Raw genomic sequence first — 14,106 nt, forward strand, 5'->3', positions numbered from 1 at the left:
TATTTAAGATCGGCTACTCTGTATAGGATTTAATCACAGAGGAAAAAAATAAGTAACTATCAAGACATTGACCTAAACCTGGCTAGCTTTTTATTACAATACAGTATCGGAATTATTAGTGATCTTTAGTTTGTGTATCGGCTTCACAAATTTAAAAGGAAATTTACATTTTAAGTGTCTGTAGCCAGGCGTTTTCCCAGCCACATAACAAAAAATGCTGCTTAAAGCCGGCAAAGTCCTAAACCAATTCAAGCACTTAGGCACATACCTGATCAGTGTAATGTCATCTGGCTAATAACACCCTCTCCCTGTCACTGTTTGTGTATCTTCTGTGCCTTATCCGGGTCTTGAATCTCACCTCAAGCTCCTTCTTTTATATACATTTACACTTATAAGACTTAGCCCAGTCTGGTCCTTCTATAAATAAATTAAAAGAACACCCATTGTTAGCATAGCTGTTCCATTAGGAAGAAAACTGTTTCCCATTTGAAAATGTGATTTGCTGTGTCTTATTGATTCCGAGCTACAGGCTTAATGATAACTTTTTAACTTTAATGTTGGCTAGTTTTCAATCTTTTGTACTCCCAGCCCAGCCCAGTGCAGTGTTACACACATCTTTATACTTCTGATTGTACCAAAGGCTAAACATAGTATCAAGGGTACTATAATGGAAACTACTGAGGAGGAAAGGGATTTAGGAGTCACTATTTCAAGTGACTTAAAGGCAGGGAAGCAATGTAACAAAGCAATGAGAAAGGCAAGTCAGATGCTTGGTTGCATAGCCAGAGGAATCAGTAGCAGGAAAAAAGAAGTAATAATGCCACTGTATAGGTCATTGGTACGGCCCCATCTGAAATACTGTGTCCACTTCTGGAGATCATATCTCCAGAAGGATATAAATACATTAGAGAGTGTAAGGGCAACTAAAATGGTGCATGGCCTACATCTTAAAACTTACCCGGAAAGGCTAAAAGATCTTAACATGTATAGTTTGAAGGGAAAGGGGGGACATGATAGAAACTGGATTTAACAAAGTTCAGGAGGGAAACATTCTTCAAAAAAAGAGGAGTATTAGAACTCGAGGACATGCACTGAAACTGGAAGGAGTCAGGTTCAGTGTATGGTTTAAGGAAAACTTACTTCACAGAAAGGGTAGTGGATAAGTTGACTAGCCTCCTGTTGAGCAATTTAAACATGCATATGAATAGGCATATGAATATCATTTAAACATGCATATGAATATCCTTACAAAGAATTAAGGTTCAAAAAGGGTTGAGGTTACCTAAGGATAAAAAAAAGGAGCAGACTAGATGGGCCAAGTGGTTCTTATCTGCTGTCAAATTCTATGTTTCTATGTTTACCACTCCCTTAACTATATGTCTCCGTCAGCCACTAGGGGAAACTGGAACATGCTGACACTGGGGTATAGATGGGTGGTTATAGGGAGCCTGGCACTTCAAATTTTAAAGATGTGTAAAAGCTCCTCCCCCTCTATCCCCCATTAGCCCCCAGTTTTAGAATTGTGCTGAGGGAGCTGGTCACACTTGGCCGAGCTCCAGCCTGGATTTATTTTTATATGATTTTATTTTCTACTTTTTGTTTCTTGGCCTCAGGATAACCCTTCCCCACTTATGTGAGAAGTGGGGTCCGGGTGCCTGGTTTTCCTCGGAGCGCGGGAGAGGGATAAACAGTGCTTATATGAGAAGCGCTGCTACCCACACCAGACAGCCTCAGCCCTGAGGCTTTCAGAAGAGGTTAGTAACTTTCTCTTACGTCCCAGAGGATACTGGGGTCCACATTAGTACCATGGGGTATAGACGTCCACCAGGAGCCTTGGGCACTCTAAGAAATCAATAGTGTGCACTGGCCCCTCCCACTATGCCCCTCCTACCAGACTCAGTTTAGAAAATGTGCCCGGAGGAGCCAGTCACGTTTGAGAAGCTCCTGAAGAGTTTTCTGCATTTATTTTCAACTTTTTGTTTTCAGGCCGGTCTGGTTGGCACCAGACTGCCTGCTTCGTGGGACTTAGGGGGGGGGGGGGGGGGAGGAACGGACCAACCGCCCTAGGGTTAATGGTCCCGTTCCCCGCTGACAAGACACTGAGCACCTGAGGGTCCTATTCGCAAGCACCACCATGGCGAGCGTACAGACCCGCAGCACGCCGCCTCCCCTAACAGAGCCAGAAGTAAGAAGAGTGGTGAGTAGGTGGCCGGCGTCCCAGTTAGCGGGTCGCCGGTTGTAATGGCGGCACAAGGCTGCGGCTCCAGGCTTCATAAACATGCAGGGTGCTGCGTGGTCCGCTGTGAGGGGCGAGCTGAAGCCATAACTATTAATACCCACACTGGCAATACCTCTTACAGTGGTTTTAACACACTGTAGAGCAGAAATATTACCTCAGCCAGTATTAAAAAACGGGAAAATCGCGCACCATTAAGGGGGCGGGGCTTCACTATGAGCGGATCCAGCCGCTCACCAGCGCCATTTTCCCTCTGCAGCTATACACAGGCAGGCTGGCAGGGAAGCGCTGCTCCTCCACAAAGACACCAGAACACCACAGCGGTACCAGGGGGTCATAGCAAGGGGGGGGGGATCAATAATAGTATACTAAGCCCCTATTAAGGGCGCTTAGTGTGCTACCCAGCTAACCTTGGAAATTAGCTATAGGTGCTCCTTCATACTCTGTCTCACCCTGGGGGGGCTCTGTGTGGGTTAAATGTGCTTTTAACCTATTGTCCTGTGTGTGTGGGTTCTTTCACATTTTACTATGTCAAAGGAGTGTGTCATGCACGGCAGAGTGTTTTTCTCACTTGGGGGGATCACTGCAGTGTACTCAGGATAGTACACATTCTCAGGCTAGTGGATCTGAACCTGTATGGTTAGATTCATTGAAAGGGATGATCTCAAATATTTCCCATAAATTATCCCAAAATGAGAAGGAGACGCAATACTTAAGACAGTCGGTGGATGACCTGATGAATAGAGATTCAGTGGCCATTCCGGCGTCTCAGACACCTGGCATTTGTCCACAAAAGCGTACACTGGCCCAAATCCTGCAAACTGATACTGATGATGATGTATCAGACGTTGAGGAGGGTGAGGTGGACTCGGGAAGGGGGTATGCAGCTTTGTCACAGGGAATACAGGCCCTGATAGAAGCTATTAGAGATGTCCTGCACATTCCTGACAAAGCGACAGAGGATGAGGAGGAATCTTATTTTAATGTAAAAAAGAAATCCTCTGCTACTTTCCCTGCATCTAAGGAATTAAATTCCCTATTTGAAACAACTTGGGTTAATCCTGGCAAGAAGTATCAGATCCCTAAAAGTTTACTGACATCCTAAACTTTTCCTCAGGATGATAGGAAAAAATGGTGAAACCCACCGATTGTTGACGCATCGGTATCTAGATTGTCCCGAGGGCAGCCTCCTTAAAGGATTCGTCTGACCGCAAGATTGAGACCACTCTCAAGTCTGTATACACAGCTGCGGGGGTGGCCCAGAGACCCACTATAGCTTGTGCTTGGATCACTAGGGCCATAGTCAGGTAACCTAATTGAGGGATTAGATTCCTTACCAAGAGGTGAGATACTTTTACTCCTGCACTATATACAGGACTCTGCAAATTTTATGGTGGAATCCATAATAGAAATCGGATTGCTCAATGCACGCACCACGACCATGGCAGTGTCTGCATGCAGGGTCCTATGGCTACATCAGTGGATGGCGGATGCGGATTCCAGAAAGGGGGTGATTCTGCTCCAACTCTGTAGTCCTTTCGGACAGCAAAAATTAAAAATAAAGCAAAGGGTTCTTCTATTGCCTTTGAAGGCAATAGAGGTAAACCCAGAAAACAAGCAACTGCAGGTTCACAGGAACAGAATTCCGGTTCTGCTTCCTCAAAGCCTTCAGCATGACAGTGGACCTCTCTGCCTGGAAGACGGGCAGGTGGGAGCCGGTTAAAAGATTTCAGTCACATATGGGCGACATCATACCAGGATCCCTGAGTCAAAGAGCTCATTGCCCAGGGATAGAGACTGGAGTTTCAGGACCTCCCACCTCACAGATTCTTCAAGTCAGGCTTTACCAGCTTCTCAGGAGGCAAGTATAAATGTACAGGATGCAATTCAAAAACTGATACAGACTCAGGTCATTGTTCCAGTTTCACCTCAGCTACAGAACAGAGGGTATTATTCCAACCTGTTTGTGGTACTGAAACCGGACGGTTCGATGAGACCCATTTTAAACCTCAAGTCGTTGAATCCGCATTTACGGGTGTTCAAATTCAAGATGGAGTCTCTGAGAGCGGTGATCTCGAGTCTGGAGGAAGGGGAATTCTTGGTGTCTCTGGATATCAAGGATGCATACCTTCATATCCCGATCGGCCGCCTCATCAGGCTAATCTCAGGTTTGCCTTACAGGACTGTCACTACCAGTTTCAGGCTCTGCCTTTTGGCCTCTCCACGGCTCCGTGGGTGTTCACAAAGGTAATGGCGGAGATGATGTTCCTCCTCCGCAAACGGGGAGTGAACATAATTCCATACCTGGACTATCTGCTGATAAAGGCACCATCCAGGGAGCGCTTGTTGGACAGCATTGCCCTCTCAACTCGGCTTCTCCGGGATCACGGGTGGATTCTGAACCTATCGAAATCTCACCTGGAACCAACACGGAGGCTTCCGTTCCTGGGGATAGTACTGGATACGGAAGTACAGAAGGTATTCCTTCCATTGGAGAAGGCAGTGGTGATCCAGTTGATGGTGCGGGATGTTCTCAAACCAACCCGGATTTCGGTGCATATCTGCATTCGCCTCCTGGGAAAGATGGTAGCCGCTTACGAGGCACTGCAGTACGGAAGGTTTCACGCCAGACCCTTCCAGCTGGACCTGTTAGACAAAAGCCAGGATTTCTCTGCTGTGGTGGCTCCGGATTTGACCGAGGGCCGGAGGTTCGGGATTCAAAATTGGATCTGTTAACCACAGACGCAAGCCTCAGAGGTTGGGGAGCAGTTACCATGGGGGAACACTTCCAAGGAGAATGGTCAAGTCAGGAAACCATTCTTCCAATCAACATTCTGGAACTAAGGGCCATATGCAACGCCCTTCTACAGGCAGCAAATCTTCTTCAAGATCAGGCGATCCAGGTTCAGTCGGACAATGTGACGGCGGTAACGTACATAAACCGACAGGACGGAACGAAAAGCAGAGCAGCAATGTCAGAGGTAACACAGATTTTCCTTTGTGCAGAAAGACACGCTGTGGCGTTGTCTGTGATCTTCATTCCGGGAGTAGATAACTGGGAAGCAGATTTCCTCAGCAGACACGACCTCCACCCAGGAGAGTGGGGCCTTCACCCGGAGGTGTTCGGTTGCGTGACACGTCAGTAGGGAACTCCACAAATCGACATGATGGCCTCTTGTCTCAACAAGGAACTCAGGCGGTATTGTTCCATATCGAGAAACCCTCAGGCAGTGGCGATGGACGCTCTGGTCCATGGGCCTACCAGATGGTGTATGTGTTTCCACAACTTCCACTGATCCCAAGAATTCTCAAAAGAATAAAAAGGGAAAAGGTTCAGGCAATTCTCATTGCTCTGGATTGGCCAAGAAGGGCTTTGTACGTGGATCTACTGGACATACTTCTGGAGGATCCGTGGCCTCTACCTCTACGTTGTCTCACAAGAGCCCCTATTTGATTTTTCATGAAGATAGAGCTGAACTCAGAACTCGTCAGCAATTTCTTCCAAAGGTGGTGTCTGCGTTTCACATCAACCAGCCTATTGTGGTTCCAGTACTTACTGACACCTCTTCCACTTCAAAGTCCTTGGATGTTGTACAGGCTTTGAAAATCTGTCAGACAGCTCGTCACAGAAAATCGGACTCGCTGTTTGTATTCTATGATCCCAATAAAATGGTGTGTCCTGCTTCAAAGCAGTCTATTGCTCGCTGGATCAAGCTTACTATCCAGCATGCTTACTCTAGGGCAAGTTTGCCGGTTCCTAGATCAGTACATGCCCACTCTACTAGGTCGGTGGGTTCTTCCTGGGCGGTTGCTCGGGGTGTCTCAGCCTTACAGCTCTGCCGAGCAGCTACTTGGTCTGGGTCCAACACGTTTGCTAAGTTCTACAAGTTTGATACTTTAGCCTCTGAGGACCTTCCCTCTATCTCCTGCCTAGCTCTATATCTACAAAACTCTACTATGTTTGGTTGTGTTTCGTAAGTGTGTGTTCTCAGCCTTTACAATGACAGGCAGGGGAACAACTGCAAAGGCAAAACAAAAATTGTTACATTGGTTTCCACAGGGAAATTTTGGGGTGTAGAGTGAATCTTGATCCAGAGGCACCAACAGGCTTTAGGCTGTCCCAGAATGCATTGGGGCCTCCTCTATAACCCCGCCTCCAGGCACTGAGAGTTCAGTTTCGAGTTGGTGCCTGCAGCAGCAGGTAACCTAACAGGAGGGCTGCACTGGGCAGTCCTGAAAAAGCTTTTCTAAGGAGATTTCTTCTCTGGGCTGCACCGCTGTATGTCAGGGTGACACTTCAGTGCTGCAGTTCCATCACCTCCCAAGCGGCGTTGCATACTCCCGCAGCTCAGTTCCCGGGTGCTTGCAGCGGAGACGTCCCAGCTTTGGCACAGAGTCGCAGACTGCTCTCCTGGTTCGCGTGGCTGCTACGGAGAGGAGGTAAGAGGGTCCCCCAGGCGGGACCCGCCATTAAATCGCATTACGTCCGCGGCCTAGGGAGACCGGTCGCGGACCTGGCGTGGACTCTGTCACCGAGCAGAGAACCCACTAGACCACCAGGGCATCTGAGTACAGGTCAGGTGTACTATCACCCCATTTAATAAGACTCGCTAGTACCTGGGGTGGAAGTCCAGCATAAGGGAGCCGGCGCTTGACTTGTAACCCCTCCCCTGGCCCAGGGCACCATCTCCTCGCAGATTTCCCGCCCTTGAGCTGCCTCATACTCCCCCTCATTCCCTCACAGAGACACTGGGCGCCATTCTGTAGCATAAGCAGCAGCAGCTGGTCTCTGGGACTGCAGGGCAAAGTGTTCCATGTAAATCCGCCTGCATACAGAGCCATAACTTTACATTCACTTGAGTATCCTACATGTCTTCACACAGACAGTGTTAGTTGAGAAAAAGTGTACTGTTTACAAAATATAATGTACGAGTATTCTGATATATCCTCCGGTCACGGACCGCGCTGTGATATATACTGTATATATGTATAATTATACAGTGCAGCTTTATTGTGATAATAATTTCTGCATTACCGGTGACTGTGTGCCTGTATCTGCTGTGTGGTTTCACTCTGTGTTTCCCATATATAACTGTCTCACTATATTCTGTAACCCATGGGCTAGGTGCGTCTGGATCTCATAATATAGTAATACACAGTATTTATCCAATACATATATTCTTCTGTGTACTCAGTCACATAATACCGGATTTATTCGCAGGTATTGTACTTTGTCTGGTTTTATCATACTAAGTTGCTCTGTAGTTGCATTCTCACGTAATGTCTAACAGAAAGGGCAGTAAATCAGTGGAAGCTCCTGCATCATGCAGAGCATGCTCCAAGGATTTACCAGAGGGGAAATTGTTGTATAATGGTCTGTGTACTATTTGTCATACATCTCCCAGTTAGTCCGCAGCTCCTGCATCTACATAGGAGCATACCTGGGCTGCGTTCACCAACCTACTGTGTACTCTGGTGGAATGCCTAGGGCCCCCTATGGGACCATGTGTGTAAGTACAGTCTCAAATTGTCCCATGGTTAATCTGCTTTGGGCGTAAAATGTGTCAAACCAGCTGCAGAAAAATCAGTCATTGGTAAGACAAAAATCGGCCCCAGGTCACTCCTGTGTCCCTGGGTCCTTTAAGCGGGCTGCTTCCTCCTCACAATCCACAGTCCTCTGATCTTTCATCAGAAGAGGTGGAGGGAGCATCCGGTCCTGTCAGACACTGAATCCTGTGTTACTGATGAGGATTCTTCCTTGCAGATTGATGTCCCTGCCTTAGTGGTTGCTCCAAAGCATAATCCTATAAATCAATGATGATGTGGATTCCACTACTGTGGCAAAGAAAACTGATACAGTTTTAACCACCTTCTGCTGTTTAAACTTAATACCCAACTCTGACCACGGACATCAGATGGGATCCCTGGCCTTATCCATAAAATAAATTTCCTCTGCATAAACGGGCCTTGGCTCGCTATCCTCTAGCAGCAGAGTTGTGTAGCAAATGGAAGATTCCACCGCCGGTGGACTCTTAGGTCACCCGCCTCGTGGTGTCGTCCATTCTGCTCATCACCACTGTCACTTCACTGAAAGAACCGACAGGTAAGTGTGTGAAGGGATGCCTGAAATATATACTATCTATCTATCTATCTATCTATCTATCTATCTATATATATATATATATATATATATTTCTCTAACGTCCTAAGTGGATGCTGGGGACTCCGTCAGGACCATGGGGAATAGCGGCTCCGCAGGAGACAGGGCACAAAAATAAAGCTTTAGGATTAGGTGGTGTGTACTGGCTCCTCCCCCTATGACCCTCCTCCAAGCCTCAGTTAGGTTTTTGTGCCCGTCCGAGCAGGGTGCAATCTAGGTGGCTCTCCTAAAGAGCTGCTTAGAAAAAGTTTTTTAGGTTTTTTATTTTCAGTGAGTCCTGCTGGCAACAGGCTCACTGCATCGAGGGACTTAGGGGAGAGAATTTCAACTCACTTGCGTGCAGGATGGATTGGATTCTTAGGCTACTGGACACCATTAGCTCCAGAGGGAGTCGGAACACAGGTCTCACCCTGGGGTTCGTCCCGGAACCGCGCCGCCGACCCCCCTTACAGATGCTGAAGATTGAAGGTCCGGAAACAGGCGGCAGAAGGCTCTTCAGTCTTCATGAAGGTAGCGCACAGCACTGCAGCTGTGCGCCATTGTTGTCACACACTTCACACCAAGCGGTCACGGAGGGTGCAGGGCGCTGCTGGGGGCGCCCTGGGCAGCAATATTTAATACCTTTATGGCAAAAGAATACATCACATATAGCCATTGAGGCTATATGTATGTATTTAACCCATGCCAGATATCTAAAACTCCGGGAGAAATGCCCGCCGAAATAGGGGGCGGGGCTTATTCTCCTCAGCACACAGCGCCATTTTCCTGCTCAGCTCCGCTGTGAGGAAGGCTCCCAGGACTCTCCCCTGCACTGCACTACAGAAACAGGGTAAAACAGAGAGGGGGGGGCATTTTTTGGCGATATTTTGATATATTTAAGCTGCTATAAGGAACAACACTTATATAAGGTTGTTCCCATATATATTATAGCGCTTGGGTGTGTGCTGGCAAACTCTCCCTCTGTCTCCCCAAAGGGCTAGTGGGGTCCTGTCTTCGATAAGAGCATTCCCTGTGTGTCTGCTGTGTGTCGGTACGTGTGTGTCGACATGTATGAGGACGATGTTGGTGTGGAGGCAGAGCAATTGCCGATAATGGTGATGTCACCCCCCAGGGAGTCGACACCGGAATGGATGGCTTTGTTTATGGAATTACGTGATAATGTCAGCACATTACAAAAATCAGTTGACGACATGAGACGGCCGGCAAACCAGTTAGTACCTGCCCAGGCGTCTCAGACACCGTCAGGGGCTGTAAAGCGCCCTTTACCTCAGTCGGTCGACACAGACCCAGACACAGACACTGAATCTAGTGTCGACGGTGATGAAACAAACGTATTTTCAAGTAGGGCCACACGTTATATGATCACGGCAATGAAGGAGGCTTTGCATATCTCTGATACTGCAAGTACCACAAAAAGGGGTATTATGTGGGGGGTGAAAAAACTATCTGTAGTTTTTCCTGAATCAGAGGAATTAAATGATGTATGTGATGAAGCGTGGGTTAACCCAGATAGAAAAGTGCTAATTTCAAAAAGGTTATTAGCATTATACCCTTTCCCGCCAGAGGTTAGGGCGCGCTGGGAAACACCCCCTAGGGTGGATAAGGCGCTCACACGCTTATCAAAACAAGTGGCGTTACCGTCTCCTGATACGGCCGCCCTCAGGGATCCAGCTGATAGGAGACTGGAAACTACCCTAAAAAGTATATACACACATACTGGTGTTATACTGCGACCAGCCATCGCCTCAGCCTGGATGTGCAGTGCTGGGGTCGTCTGGTTGGATTCCCTGACTGAAAATATTGATACCCTGGATAGGGACAGTATTTTATTGACTATAGAGCAATTAAAGGATGCTTTCCTTTATATGCGAGATGCTCAGAGAGATATTTGCACTCTGGCATCGAGAGTAAATGCGATGTCCATATCTGCCAGAAGGAGTTTATGGACGCGACAGTGGTCAGGTGATGCGGATTCCAAACGACATATGGAAGTATTGCCGTATAAAGGGGAGGAATTATTTGGCGTCGGTCTATCGGATCTGGTGGCCACGGCAACTGCCGGAAAATCCACCTTTCTTTATCATCCACTAGGGGGCACTGGAGTACTCTTGGGATATGGACGGGCTTCCGCAGGAAACAGCACTGAATATTCAAATTAGTAACACTCCACCCCTCCATATCCCTGAGCACTTACCCAGTGTTTTTTCTGTGCTGAACGTGGTAGCAGCTTAATACCTGAAGTCACGGTTTTGTTGAAGAAACTTTTATTTTTATTTTTATTTTTTCTACTATTTGTACACATCCCTTTCCCCCTTCCAAATGGCAGGGTCAGGGATCGTGCAGCTGCTGATAGCAGCACGGGCGTGTCGGGCCTCTCTGAAAGAGCTCCCTCACAGCCCTCACATCCTCCTGCACTGGCTAGCCGGCGCTTACTGAAAAGCCCCGTCGGAGCCTCCGCACGTCTGCGGGAGTAAGGTATGTGAAACGGGGCGGTCAGCTCCCGCTGCCGCCCCGACGTGTGGGGACATAGTGCTTGGTGACGGCAGAGGGATTGTTACGCGGCTCTCCCCTCTCAGCCTCCGGCAGGTACCGCGCGCCCGCACGTTCGACCGCGGTTCTCCCCGCTCAGGCGCCCGCACGGTCGGCCACAGACCTCCGTGCAGGCACCGCGGCTCTCCCCGTTCAGGCGCCCGCACGGTCGGCCACAGACCTCCGTGCGGGCACCGCGGCTCTCCCCGCTCAGGCGCCCGCACGTTCGGCCACAGACCTCCGTGCAGGCACCGCTGATCGATTCTTACAGGCCGCAGCGCTACCTTGATTAGCTGACGCCGCTATTATACACGAGGCCACCGCTGGGACACACGAGGCACATAGCGCTCTACGATACCCGCTGGGGGCCCACACGCTGCGCTGCCGCTGTAATAAGCTAAAAGAGCAGGCAGCCATTACAGGGGGGACAATAATAATGTCGCAGAGAAATACTGCAGCAGCAGAGGAGATTGTTACAGTATAATCAGTGAAAGTTGTACCAGCACGGTGATTATATGTATAAGTTAGCAGGGCAGACATTTTTAACATGCTTCCTGTGTTTTCCTGCTGTGATTCCAGAACGTTCCTGCCTTACATCTCTACACCACCGGAAGGCGCAGGGGTGTTAGTGGGAATTTGGGATCAAATTTCTTAGTACTGGCCACGTGTATTGCACTGGGCCAGATATATATACAGAGCCACCTTATTGCTATTTTACTGAGTCGTGCAGGTGTCTGTTTTTTGTGTATTGTATTGTCTGTCGCCATGAGTAAGGCACCAGCAAAAACTAAAAAGCATATTTGCAAAGTATGTGGCAGTGTGTTACCGGATGCATCTACCACATGTAACGTATGTTTTGTGGATTCCGTTCAGAATACCATTTCTGCTCCGGTTTTGCAACCAATTTCCTCACCGGACCCTCCGTGGGGTATGTTAGTAAATGTACTGGAGAAATTTCAGACAGAAATGACTGCTGCTCGTCTGGAGCGAGAAACGTTAAGATCTGAGTCTAGGGTGAGACCGCCAGAACTACCGGAGGCGTCTCAGCCTTGCGTACGGTCCAAATCCATTTTGGGCAAACGGGATAATTTTCATATGTCTTATGATTTTCCAGTGTCTGCTATGTTGCATTCTGACGATTCCATCCCAGACCTCACGGAACACGATGAGGGGGAGGAGGGCGAAGTGGAGTCAGATGGCGAGGATGTTAACAGTTCCGGCATTGATGATCTCATCAGAGCGGTACGGCAGTCGCTAAGGTTTCCTGAAGCTGAGCAGCCTCTCACCAATGATCAGGTCGTATTTACTAAACGACGGAAGACGCCAGTAAGTTTTCCTGTGTCGGATTCTCTAAATCAGATGTTAGTAGAAACAAGACAGAATCCAGATAAACGGTTTTCTATACCTCGCAGATTTAAGTCTAGTTATCCGTTTCCAGACTCGGTAACGTGTACATGGGAGAATCCACCAATAGTTGATTCTTCAGTGTCAAAGCTTACCAAGAAATTAACCATACCAGTGCCATCAGCTACTACGCTTAAAGATCCTTCAGATCGTAAGATAGAAACTATGCTAAAATCCATGTATGTAGCAGCAGGTGTGATGCTAAGACCTGGATTGGTTGGCATTTGGGTCACTAAGGCGCTCATAATATGGCTTACAGAACTCAAATCTGCTTTACATGACGAAAACCTGATAATTCAGGTAAATCAAATGATTGAGGCTGTAGAGTATCTCTGTACAGCGTCTACTGACGTCTGTCAGCTCACTTCTCGTATTTCATCTTCGCTAGTTACGGCACGAAGAGCACTCTACCTGCGTACTTATCAAGCGGAGGCAGAGGTCAAACGAAGTATAGAGGCGTTGCCTTACGATGGCAAGAAGTTGTTTGGTCCAGAATTGGACGCATGGATTAAGGAGGCTACGGGAGGTAAGTCTGTGTTCTTACCAGTGCCTCCACCTGCGCCAAGAAGAAGGTACGCTGGACCTTCGTTCAAATCCTTTAGATCTCAGCCCTTTCGAGGACGTGGCAGAGGATCAGCCACGCCTGCTAGACGTGGTCGAGGACGTGGTTTCCATCAAACCAACACAACTCGCCAAGACGCTAAGGTTACCGACAAGCCAGTGGCATGACGGCCTACCAGCCCATCTCGGTTCTCCAACTGTGGGAGCACGCCTTCAGACGTTCCATGGGGCGTGGTTCCACACATCCGCGGAGGGCTGGATTCGCAATTTAGTGTTAAAAGGTTACAAAATAGAGTTCGACTGTCTGCCGCCTCTGCGGTTTTTCAAGACAGGCTTGCCTCTGTCGGACGACAAGAGGACAGTTTTGCAAATTGCCATTCAGTCCTTACTGGATTCGGCAGTGTTGATTCCGGTCCCTGTACACCAACAGGGTCAGGGTTATTATTCAAGTCTATTTGTGGTCCCGAAGCCGGATGGCTCAGTCAGACCAATATTGAACTTAAAGGGCCTCAATCAGTACGTAACTTACTACAGATTCAAAATGGAGTCTCTACGGTCGGTGATTGCGGGGTTAGAGACCAAGGAATTTATGATTGCGCTAGACCTCAAGGATGCGTACTTACACATTCCAATTTGGCAGCCTCATCAGAAATTCTTACGATTTGCAATACGCCAGAACCATTACCAGTTTCAGGCTCTGCCGTTTGGCCTGTCATCAGCGCCTCGGGTATTCACCAAAGTAATGTCTGTGATGATAGCTCACCTCAGATCCCTGGGAGTGACAATAGTTCCGTATTTAGACGATCTGCTCATCAAAGCTCCGTCTCCACAGATACTTACCCAACATGCGCTGCTAACTTACAATGTACTGGTTCACCACGGTTGGATTGTAAATTTCAAGAAATCACATCTGATTCCGTCTCAACGCCTTCAGTTCCTAGGTATGATTCTCGATACGGTCAATCAAAGGATTTACCTACCACAACAAAAAGTACAAATGCTACGCCATCTAGTACAATTAGTACTCAAACCACGCACAGTGTCGGTACACTTGTGCATTCGCCTGTTAGGCACAATGGTGGCAGCTTTCGAGGCGCTTCAGTTCGGAAGATTTCACTCTCGTCCATTTCAGCTGAACGTGCTTGCCCAGTGGTCGGGCTCGCATCTGCAGATTCACCACAGAGTGAGGTTGTCACCAATAGCAAGAGTTTCTCTG

General features: G+C 48.1%; 1 protein-coding gene across 3 annotated transcripts in view; it reads left to right on the top strand.

Moving 5' to 3' along the window:
• RAD9A (RAD9 checkpoint clamp component A) overlaps positions 1-14,106 on the top strand; it is a 321,575-nt gene that overhangs the window by 241,271 nt on the left and 66,198 nt on the right. The window lies entirely within an intron of this gene.

Source organism: Pseudophryne corroboree, chromosome 3 (genome assembly GCF_028390025.1).
Source record: "Pseudophryne corroboree isolate aPseCor3 chromosome 3, aPseCor3.hap2, whole genome shotgun sequence".
Classification (NCBI taxonomy): domain Eukaryota; kingdom Metazoa; phylum Chordata; class Amphibia; order Anura; family Myobatrachidae; genus Pseudophryne; species Pseudophryne corroboree.